The following is a 12418-nucleotide window of genomic DNA, read 5'->3' as shown; positions in this document are numbered from 1 at the left end:
TTCTGCGGGGATCGGGACGTTTTCTGTCGAATCGTTCTTAATCTTGTGTTAGTGACAGGAGTGGTGAACGTTTCTGGTGGAAATTGAGGAATGTAAATCGGTGTCGGAAGTGGAGATTACTGAGCATGGGAATGTAGAGGAGGCAGTGTGAAGGAAGAATCTCTCAGTGGTCCTGGGAGTGAGGGAAACGTCAGTTGAGTGGTTAGTCTTTGGAGCATATAGTGTTCTTTTTATTTAGTATTCAGTGGTTATTGTTATAAAGGTCGAAAGGGGACAAAGTGTGGTTAGTGAAGGACTATTGTATCTTAAAAGGTATGATGAAAATCGTTTGGAGTTTTCGTACGACGAAGAATTAAAAGAGTTGAAGAGATGGATTTGTTAATTAGTCCTTTTGTAGGTCATAAGATTTGTCTCGGATTCTAGAACGTGTGGTATCAACTAATAACCTCGAAATGATTAGATCTTGCTATGAACCAGTATTATTTTTATTTATCCAAAATGCTAGAGAAATACTTTTCTGACCATGTAGTCTTTTTCCTACTTGCAGCTTCTACGTTACTATTACGTTATAAGAATGCAAGTCTCATGAAAGTATTATACTAGCAAGGATAGAGAGTTCGTTATACGTGGATCTAGCGAAAGAAAAGTTCCTCTAAAAAAAACTGAAGTACGATTTGTCTAGGAACCCACTCTGCAACTTTCTCGTTTCTTCTTACGAACATCATTACCCAGTCAAGTTTGTAAACTTCTGTTCTGAAACACTGTGTTTGAGAATGCAGTCTCGTAAATAATCGTCCTTTACTACTGTGCGCTAACGCTCATCGTCCATCTTTACTACTGTTGCCCGCGACGCTACAGCAACGCGTTCATTAAATTGTTATACGACTATCTTGAAAGACAAATCGACCAGTGCTATTTTTTATGCTTTCGAAAGTTTTTTTTGAGACACAGTTTATGATATTCGGAATCAGATTTCTCTAGTTTTGGGTTGGTTAGTTTAATACGAGTTGAATTTTATATTAACTCGTGATCTACTTAATAGAAGCGTATTCATTAAATTGTTGCATGACTGTTTCGATGTATTACTTTCTATATATCTTCAAGACTTTGAAGAAAAATTATATGCTTATGAAACTTCCAAATTTTTATATTTTACTTTAGATTTCACGAGTTGAACAGTTTGATACGACTTCAATTTCACGTTAAATCGTGATCTATTTTATAGTAATGTTATTTTCTATACTTAAAGCTTTTGAAGATAAATATTTCATACACAGATTTTCAGAACATTTAAATTTTACTGAGTATTTCACAGCTTGAATAGTTTAATACGACTTTAATTCCACATTAAATCGCGATTTACTTTGTAGTGATAAACATGATTATTTCGAAAATTTCCTCCATAAAAGCTATTTTCTATAGTTCTCCAAGTTTACCAAGAAAAATTTCAAAATTTGTAAACCTCAATTTAAGATTCACCGTTAGAACAGTTTAATAGGACTCTAATTCCACATGAAATCATGATCTACTTTGTAGTGATAAACACGATTATTTCGAAAATTTCATCCATTAAAACAATTTCCTATAATTCTCCAAGTTTATTAAGAAAAATTTCAAAATTTGTAAACCTCAATTTAAGATTCACCGTTAGAACAGTTTAATAGGACTCTAATTCCACATGAAATCATGATCTACTTTGTAGTGATAAACACGATTATTTCGAAAATTTCATCCATTAAAAAAATTTCCTATAATTCTCCAAGTTTAGCAAGAAAAATTTCAAAATTTGTAAACCTCAATTTAAGATTCACCGTTAGACCAGTTTAATAGGACTCTAATTCCATATTAAATCGTGATCCACTTTCCACCCTCGTGCTCCACTTGGAGGTTCTTCCCCAACCACAATTTCCCCCATAATTCTCGCGTTTCTTCGTCGCGTCGCGTACGCGTCCCCAGCGACGTTATTAGAAGCGAAGAATTCGAAACTTACGACACTTCGCGAATATTTTTGCTAGCCATACAACATCGTATTGACCCGCGGCCAAGATCCAGATCGTGCATCTAAACAATGCTTGGTCATCGCGCGTTTAAATAATGCTCGATGTCGCGCGTCTCCTCTGATTGTTACCTTCGCCTCACCTCTGCGATTTCTCGTTGCTGCGGTCGACTTTTCACGGGGGCGAATGGACGAATGGGATAGGAGGGCCGATCGAAATGTGCCTGAATGATGACTAGGGATAATAATTCGATCGATAACCAGAACATTGAGCATAACGAGCACGAAGCCACCCCGGGATGTTAGGGGGAGTGAGTTGCTCTGGAATTATGCCACGAATAAATGCCGCCGTGGCATTTAAACTCGTCGCTGTTCAAAATATCACGTGAAGCGGAAATTAATATTTGGCGTGGCCGTTGTTTTCGCACGGTGACCACGAGACGGCCGATTACGTGGGAAATTCGATTTTCACGGGGGCTGGGAAATGGAATTTTCGGTTTTATTGTTCGTCGAACTGCGCCAATATTTCGTGTAATTGTGTCGTCGAATGTTAATAGATTTCTTTCATTTTACAGACAATTAAGTTCGATTGAAGGACGTCTGTTTTTCAGTTTTCCTAGTGTACTTTTGCTTCCTCGAAAAGTATGCACGTTATTTCTGTATATTTTTTGTTTGCTAAAATTGTAGTTTCTATATTTTTGTATTAATTTTCTGCTTTCGTATGAAGTTGATTTAATTAGTAATTGAAAATACTGTGCAATTGTAAAAGTATATGGTATAAGCATATTGATGAGTTGATTTCATGCCAAGTTTGGAGATAAAATATGAAAAACACTATTTGAGACAGTGAGTGCTTGAGTAAATTGAAATAAAACAATATTTACAGGTTTTGTGGTTATAGAATTGGATAGAAATACATTAAAAAGCTTAAGTAAAATATTTCATGTTAAATCTTCATTTACTTTATACGTGTTTGTTTTAAATTTTATTCAGCCTTCATTTAAATAGTATCAAATGTTTCAAATTAAGTATTTTGAAGAAAAATTTCAGATAAAGTATATCTTTAATTTCCCTACAATATTTTTACAGAAATAAATAAACTTGGGTCTTAAAAATCATGAATACAGAAAAGTAACGAAATATTTGTCAGACATGATTCTTTACAATTTAGATAAAAATTAGAGACCAAAAAGTTGGTCGAATTTATTTAAATGAAATTCAACAAAATGTTTATACATATTTATTTACGTCTACTATTTATTTTAATTAATAATGTGTTAACTTTTTCAATGACATTTTTCCCTGCTGATTTACAAATATTTAGAAAAGAAGGTGGTAGTATAGAATTCTAGTTTGATTTTTTACGATTTTTCTCAAATGAGTGCATCAAATAACTTGAATTTGGCTTTAGTTTCATTTTCATGCATCTGTCTCTCATATTTAAGATGGTCGTCAAATAAGAAAGAAACTTTTATTTAGTTATTTTACGTTTACTTGATAAAGTGCATTTTTCCACGAAAGAATTTGATTTTTAAAAAAAGTCAGGTTCTGATTAAAACACAGGAAACTCACACATCTCAATATTTATACCATTTGCTAAGTTTTAGATTACTCAAATTCATCCCTTAGTAACCCAGCAGCGTCTAATGGACACAATTTCAAGTTAATTTACATACAGAATCAAAAATGTTTATTTCGTTGCGAAATTAGTTCGTCTAATTATCCACTTTGCGTTGTCTCCAAAATTCCCCAAGTTTTCTGAAAGAAAACTCTTTGTTTATTTTAACAGTTCTCAAAAACTAGGTTGTTAGGGGTTAACAGACTTTCTTTCGTGTTTGCACTGGGAATCGGTCGCTCAAAGATCGGAGTACTCCGTTTCGCGCAGTTGTTTCCGCCCACGCTGATCGATCTGCGCAAAGTAGATAACTCGGACCCTCCGTGGATAGAGCATCCAAGAGAGTGGGCAAGAAAAGTTGCGTGAAACTGCAACAGCGTGTTGTCCATTTACGTGAGGGCACTCCTTCCATGGGGCTGACATGTGATCGTCTCGTTTTGCGACACGCTGGCTAGCCAGGTCGCCCTGATAGGTAATGATCGATTTCCCTTTTCTCTCTGCTCCCTTAACCTCCTCTTCCCAGGAGCTGGGGTCGTGCAGCGTGCAGATACCTTCTTAAGGGGTCATGCTCAGTCAGGAGGCCAACGAAACGCGACTTGTGATATCTTTTTTATCAAAAATTTTAAGACATTAAAAAAAGAAAAGGTTCGTTTATTCGAACAAGTATATTTTAAGAAGTACTTCATAATTAGACTGGATTTTTATGCATTTAAATGTGTAGAAAGTTGCTGAATGCATGTAATATTAAAAAATATGTGCAATATAAAAAGCAAAATGCAAATGATAGTATTTGAAAGATGATCTAAATTTTGATTTAGGTCTTGTTTCTTTAATTGTGTGTATGGAAATATGGAGAAATTGTAGAGATACAATAGTTTTAATACTATTTTTATCTTTTAATGCATCTGATAATTTTTATCTTTAATGCATCTTATTACAATTACAATTAGAATCCTCTGATTATTAGTTTGCATATAGCTATGTGAATTTCAAGGTATTATATTATATTATGTTATAGGATATTTTGTATTGCATTTGAGCCACTTGTCACCTGTTAAAATATTACCACGTATATTGTTTACACCCTGTGTACGTTAATAAATAATTATTACTAACTTTGAATGGGAAAGCGACTTATGGGCTACTCTCTAGTAGCATTCTCTTTGATTTGTGTAACTGCCTTTGCAATTCTACTAGCTCTTCGATATCAACAGCTAGCGATGGAATATAAAGCTTTTCCTAACAAATCTCTACAGAAGGGATGGTGTTAAATCGAGGTGACCAGGTGGCCGCAATATCGAACCATTTCGATCAATTCACTGACCTGGGAAATCTGTACACAATCTCTCGTTATAAGCTTAATACTTAGTTGCTTTCTTGAAATTATTTCTTTACTTTTCTTCGCTTTCACTTTTGATAAAACAGGATCAACGTCATTAAAGCACGTTTCATTCAAAGTGGAATAGTTTGGGCAACAAAAAATATAATATCATCAAAGCACACTTTATTTAAAGTGAAAAAGCTTGAGCAACTTCTTTTGTAGAGGTTTTTGTAAATGTGAGATTCCAATCGTTAAATCTATGGTGATTTCGATCACGAAAAATTTGTAAGGAAACTGAAACCATTTGAATTTTTACAATTTTTTGGAGAAAAAGTATTTTCACTTTTTCATCTATTTTCTAGCGTAGTAATATTTTCGTGAAAATTTTACTTAAGCATATGGAAGTAGAAAATTCGTCCTTTAAAATGACTTCAGGAAATTTAATACACGTATGTCTCCTTTTTACGAAATCACTTTGGTCTTTGACAAAAAAGCACCTCTCTCATATATTTCCAAAATTACTTTACTTTAAACGAAATAGGTTCAACACGACTCCCAAATTTGTGTTTTCTAATTAAATAATATAGCTTGTTTTTCTAACATTCCAAGTTCCTCACGAAGATAGTTGAGAGAAATTGCATTCTTTAATAATCCTACTCGTTTTCAATGATTCATCTTCTTTCAAGATGAAATCATATTATTGTTTAGATACATTTTATTCTATGAAACTGCTATGTTTTTGAGAAAATTTACTTTGAATCTTATAGAGGAGTGAGTATACTAAAGAATAGCTTCAGGCACTCGAGGGTTAAACGAGGAAACTACGATGAAGTAGAGACAGTCAGTAGTGGTCAGACAGTGGTCAGACAGTGAGTATACAATACTACAGTTCCGTGCTATCGAATTAGGGCCACCAAAAATTTTCTACTTCTTCAATGCTTGTAATGAAATTACAAGGCATGAGTGAACTTTAATAAAATGTGTATCAAGTATGAATATTATACATAAAAAGTGCACAAAATACATGTTAATAATGTACGTGCTGTGTATACATTGTTCTATGATGTTTTTTATGTCTTCGCTGTTTTGCCAAATATCTACAATCTTTTCTTTCAAATTGGCTACTGTAATATTTGAGGATGAATAGACAAGCTTTTTAAGCAAATTTCAAACATTTTCTATTGAATTCATGTCGAGTGATTTGCTTTGCCAGGTGAGAAGAGAGATGTTTTAGGATGACAACAAATTCATGGTTGATTTTACCCTATTACACGGTACCAGATTGAAGAATGACAGTAAAATATAAACCGATTGCTTGTGCACACAGTCATTTTAGTTTGTAATACAAATTAGGGCAATCAAAGATATTTTGCAATTTATATCATACGTTTACGGTTAGAAAAAAGAATTTTTGTGGGTGGTCCTAATTTGATGGCATGGGACTGTACATTTTCGTACGCTTGTAGCTTATCATAATTCCAATTCAATTTTCTCGAAAACGAAATACGATACCAACAAATTTCATTCTATATTTTCGACTTATTCTTTGAGTCGTGTTGAATCACTAGCTTTCCGCTTGTACCATTAGCTCTGAGACACTCTGTATACTCTTTGCTCTCTCGGGCTGACCTAATTTTCGCGTATCGTACGAGACATTTACGCCTTCCAAGTTCAAAGTTATGTAAACATATTTCAGTTCAGATACGTGTTTGAGAGCAGTGGTCATGTCTGCAGGGTTAAGAAGGTGTAATCCTCTGGACTTGGTCATCTTATTTGGGGACTACAAAAATGTACTGTAATCCTGTATAGTCTACTATAGAAATCCACGTAGGGTAGCTAGCCCATTTAAAGAACGTTTATTGGCGATTTGACAATATCTATTTGAATAATTTGAAGGTGGTTTTAAGAGATTTTGCATTGGGAATTGTAATGAGATAATTATTAGCTATTTTTCTGCACTCGTTAATTCTTTTTCTAAAAGACAAGATTTCTTATTGAAAAATTAAAGAAATATAATTTAATATAAAGCAAGATAATTGAGGAATACATTTCCAATAGAAGATGAGATTTACAGTAAAGACCATTTACCAATTACACCACCTTAAAAATGTATCGATACTTTTCGTTCAAGTGTCTCATGAAAAATAATTCTCTATGTTATTTTTGTCATTAAAAATCTAATTTCTTCTTTTTACTTCAAATTTTGATTTGTATAACAATTTAGATATATTTAAGTTTCACGTGTCTGATTACTTTCATATTCAACAAATAGTGTTTTCAATTTTTAGCGATTACTGCAAATTTTATTGATCACTCCAGTAAATACACAAAATTGAATATAGAAGAAAAGTGAAACGAAAAATATTTACACTCGACAAAATTATACGCCTTTCTCTCTTTTCTCGTTGGAAAATCATCATTCCCAGCTCGTCACTGAACGTAACGTTCATTCAACCGTAATATCGTTTATCCAAGAGACATTAAAGGGATGACATTAGGTCTTTGAATGGCAGCTTTTGTGAAGCTTTCACGCTCTGGAAGATTCGATCGCGCGAACGTCTATGCAGCGATTCTAAAAATGAGGAGACACTTCAGGAACGCTTTTTGCATATTTTATTGCTGTTTCATTGACGTGCTTCAGGAAGATTATGAATAATACAAGAACGAGTGATCGTTTCGATACATTCATTATAAAGGGTAGCGCCTCGGTTTCTAATACACATTCAAAACTCAATCACACTTTGATTGGCTCTGATGGCTAGCTTTTTCGTTCTTCTGCAGTTTATTATTGGGTAAAAGATCGATTTACTGCCACCTACGTAATTACTGTCACCGTAAGCTAATTTACTCAAGGCGGAAACCACTGTGACGACTAAAAATAAACGCTATTTTCAAGATTTTTTTTTGAACAAATTTAAACTTTTTTCTGAAAAATCTACAATGCTTTCAGAAAGTATATTTCTTAAGGTACTTCTTCTAAAAATGTCATACAAAAATATTAGCTAATTATTGCAGTTACAATAGGGGTCAATGTGAGTGATCTTCAAATATTTCTTGAAAAAGGGTAGACGTGTAATTTTTCAAACTTTAGAATGAGAAACTATGCCATTTTCGTAAATCATAAGACACTAGTTTTAATTATATTTACGAATAAAAAAAAAATGAATTTGTTATAAGATGGTAGAATTTAAAAAGAAACTTCGAAAAGGTGTGAAAAGATTAATATTTCTTTTAACATTATGTAGCATTTAATTATTCAATTGAAAATTCTGTACATACAACTAAAGAGAATAGTATTAGGAAATCCCAAACAAAATTTGAAGTAAGTCGGATGAAAATTAACTGAGTTATTGATGACTGACGACACTTCTATAACTTTGTTATTTTTTTGAATTATACTTTAACATTTTAAGAATCATTTTTAAAACCCGAAACTTGAAAACCAAGTTACAAAAACTTTAACTTTTTTCAATCCATCATAGCGGAATTTTCTTTTTTTTACATACTTGCAAAATTATCTTCTTTTCGTAAGATTTTCTTCGAATTTTTCTTAGAAACTTCTCTCAGAAATTCCTTCTCTTAGACGAGCTAACATTTTAAAGTGGAAAGCCACTATAAATAATTGAAAAAGCCAATCTCTTTTTATTCCCTTCTAATATTTGGTATTTCCTAATCTCTCAAAACGTTCAAGTAAAATTCGCAAAAATGACAACCTTACATAAGTTTCATTGACTGTAACGTACGGGTCGATACTTTTTTCGAAACATCGAAATGGTTATCTCCTCTTAAAACACTGTGCGCTGGCAGGCAGCGCGGATTCTTATCGCGCAGTTTAATGGCCATTGATCGCGGCCCGCGGCGTTTCGTCAAACTAAATCGCTCCCGTTACATACTGATCTAGACTCTGCACGAACCCACGTGCGATTGAATCAGGACTATCGGGACAGGTGCTTTTCGCGGCGTAACTGGGTCAGGGAGTATTAACCTCGCATATAAATAGTACCAGCTATGCATAATGTTCGCGGCGAAACACTTTTCAGGTGTGCCCAAAAACTCTTCCCATTGTTTCGTTCTCTCGTTCTTTTCGCCTCGACGGCCGATCGAAGCCTTTCGGTTCCTCTCGCGAATTTATGCGCCTCTGGGCGTCTGTGTGCGTACAGTAATAAAGGAAGATGCTTGTGCCATACGTACGAAAATAGTCAGGCAGACGATGATATCAGGTTCGAAATTTGGCCTCATTATGAGCGACACGGTCCTTTCTATCACGCTAGATGCAATATTTTCTCGTTGTAAAGGCGTTAACGTGACGTCTTATTTCTGGGAGTTAGCCTCTTGAGGTTCTTCCGTTTTCGAGTATTGCGGGGCTGAAGAGGCGGCGAGGTCTTACTATTCGTGACCTTGTCTTTTATTCTGTACCCAATACCTTAAACGTCCTATAATTTTCAGTATATATTCCCAGAATGAATAGAATAAATGAACATTATCCAGAAATTACAATTGAAACATTTATAACTAGACTGTGGGTTTGTTTGAAAATATCAAATAAATCTTTAAGAAAATATGTGAAAAATATACCAGTAAGGTTTAATATAATTCCACGTTTTGTATTTATTGATTGTAACATATATTTTGAATTTAGGCCTTTTTCTATATCTACTAAATTGCTGCGAAGATTCTATTTTGCATAAATTTCCATAACCTATTTATACCATATTTCCAGAATCCCAACAAATAAAATATTCCACAATAAAACAACAAGATTAAAGAAAAATTCAATCGTTAATAAGCTAACTCGTTTTGGATGGGTTATACATTTTTAAGGTGGAATATAATTTGTTGAGTGATATTTTTTCTGCCAGATAAATTGTAGTTTCAGTTGTATGCTAATTCTTGTTTGTAGGATTTTGCTAGGTTTTTTTTGCTATTTTAACTCAAACAGCTTAGAGTGACAATGATTGGGTATTTTATCCTATAAGCTCGTTATTTGTACTCTGTCATGCATTTATAGAAACTGACTACTATTTAGTGTCCATCGATGATGAGTTTATAGCGACGGATAGGTCTTTGAGATCAACACTTTTTTTTAAATATAACAAGCTATTTTCACAGTTCTGTTAACTCTGACTTTTAATAAGATAAAAGTCAGTGATGTCTTAAAAATTGATTTCACGTTTCCTATATCGTGTAAACTCATTGCTCTTATTAGGCCTCGCATTTATAACGAGTAAATATTGTTAAGATGTTTCTTTAGCAAATAAGTACTGTATATGTTTCTATGTGTAGAGGAGTTTCTCGTTATAGACTTATATGTTACTGATGCAGGGTTTATAACAAATAACTAGACAGCGGAAGTTTATGCAAAATAAAGATTTTGAAGCAGTTAAGTACAGAAATTATTCAAAATAAAACATTTGATTTTATTTGATTGAATATGATAAAAAATATAGCTTATCATTAATAAATACAAAAGGTGATATTATATTAAATCTTACATATTTTTCACGCAGTTTTTACAAATTTTTAAATATTTATTTTATATTTTTGTTATATTTTCATAAAAATTCGAAGTCTACAAATACGATCCCAAGATCAGCTGTTTGCACGATAGGAAAACTGTACTTAAATTCGTGTAGTGAATTTAACGGCGACCTTACACCGAGTAGATACTATATCGCGTTATTTTCGATGAACGAGAGATTCTTCTAAACAGGGTTGAACACACTATTTAGGAACTCTTCCGAAATAACTTGGATCGTATTTTCGTGTCTCAGCTGAGCGACTGGTGTGTCATAGATGTTGAGAAGGGACGAGAAACTGCGATTCGAGGAATGTTGGAAATAGCATCTATTATTCGGTTACATCTTGTAATAGGCGTGCTATGGCAGTAAAGTTCCATTAATATCATATTCGGCAATTACACACGTACAATAAGACTTGCGCGTTCCTTTCACAATTGTTACAAGCTGATTGTATTTTAAAATAGGTCTGAAACAAAGTGATGGTCAGTAAGAATATTAGAAACACAGGTTCCAAGATGGAATTATTTTTACAGTGAATGCAGAGAAAAATAATTTAACGAGTCCAAGTGAAAGAAAAAGATAATTTGATAAGTTTATGAAAAACCCAAAATTATTAAATAGCATCTAATAATTGTCAGTTATAAATATAATTATTATGTATAAAAATTATTAAATCGTATCTAATAATTATCAGATATAAATATAATTGTTATATATAACAATTGTTAAATAGTCTCTAATAATTTTATTGAGTAATAGTTTCAAAAATATGGGAAGTTTTGAGGATAAAATAAGTAATATAAAAAAATAATATTAATAGAGGAAAGTGTTGATAAACCAACGAATGTTTGTAAAACAATTAGAGTAACAAAAATCAAATTTATACACTATTCCTCTAAGTGACGTCCATGTTTGTCTATTTGCGAAATAAATCGAAGGATCACTTGCTCCATTGTTGCAAACTTTAGATTCCTCTTCTTTAATATTTGTTGTTCTTTTATAACAAGCAAGTTAACAGTATATGTATATTTATACAACACACAGCGTAAAGATAAAACTATAGAAGAACGTACTTGAAACGTCTTGAAAGATATAAAGCATAACAGAGTTGTACTTTTATTGGCATTTACGACGAAGTATGGTAAAAATAGCATCATTCTCCTTCTGTACTGACTTCTATTCTACACGAAAGAATGTAGATGCCAAAGTTTCCTTGTTTATCATTTCGTACAATGTTTCAGCTTTGCGAAGGAAACGTTCTGATTAACGAAAGCAAAGTAGTTAGCGTCACGATGAAATTTTTAATATCCTGTTTTGTTGATGCACACTTAACTGTTAAAGATGTCAGCTTAATGCCGACAGGATCTTTAAATACGTAATGGACCGTCCAGCGAATCGATAGACCTACACGGACGTTATTGACCATAGACAATGTATACATCTTTTATTTTGAAGTTTAGAACATTCTGTCTGCAACTTGTGTATCGAACGAAAGGGCTTCCTTGTAATTACATACCATCAATCGCGGAGTGTTCCTGTTCGAGTGCTGACATTTGCGATCTAGGTTTGTGGTAACATTGTATCTAACGTGTATTCAGAAAAAAATCAATTTTTCTATGTAAGTTCTAATGTTAGGTTGTTTTATTAACAGTAACAAGTAGAAGATCTACAAAATGATTTTTGTATACATTTTTTGGAAGTTCGTCCTAATTTTGAAATTTTACTGCAATACTCTTCTGATTATAGGATAATATTACTGAGATCTCTTTTTATAGCTTTTTCAAGAAAGTACAATATTCTGTATTTAAATATTTGTTGATTTATTTTTCACATATTTTTTTAAGTAAAGTTCTGTCATGTTAGAGTTGTTATGTTCTAAAGGGTAATTCTGTGTGTCAAAATAGAGACAAAAATCGAGAGTATCGAAATTGTGTTTGGGACTTGTTAATTATTGCAAGAATGTCTAA

General features: G+C 33.0%; 1 protein-coding gene across 6 annotated transcripts in view; it reads left to right on the top strand.

Moving 5' to 3' along the window:
* Shab (Shaker cognate b) overlaps positions 1 to 12418 on the top strand; it is an 87117-nt gene that overhangs the window by 742 nt on the left and 73957 nt on the right. Inside the window, exon 1 of one of the 6 annotated variants that reach the window (XM_076391400.1) lies at positions 78 to 201. The exons of the other annotated variants lie outside the window; for them this stretch is intronic. The gene's annotated coding sequence lies outside the window, so the exon portion shown is untranslated. Of the gene's footprint in view, positions 1 to 77; positions 202 to 12418 lie in introns of those variants that run through there. 6 annotated transcript variants of the gene reach the window in all.

This window comes from Calliopsis andreniformis, unplaced genomic scaffold (genome assembly GCF_051401765.1).
Source record: "Calliopsis andreniformis isolate RMS-2024a unplaced genomic scaffold, iyCalAndr_principal scaffold0022, whole genome shotgun sequence".
NCBI classification, from domain to species: domain Eukaryota; kingdom Metazoa; phylum Arthropoda; class Insecta; order Hymenoptera; family Andrenidae; genus Calliopsis; species Calliopsis andreniformis.
The sequence above is the reverse complement of the archived record's forward strand: the minus strand, read 5'-3'. Positions and strand labels throughout refer to the sequence as shown.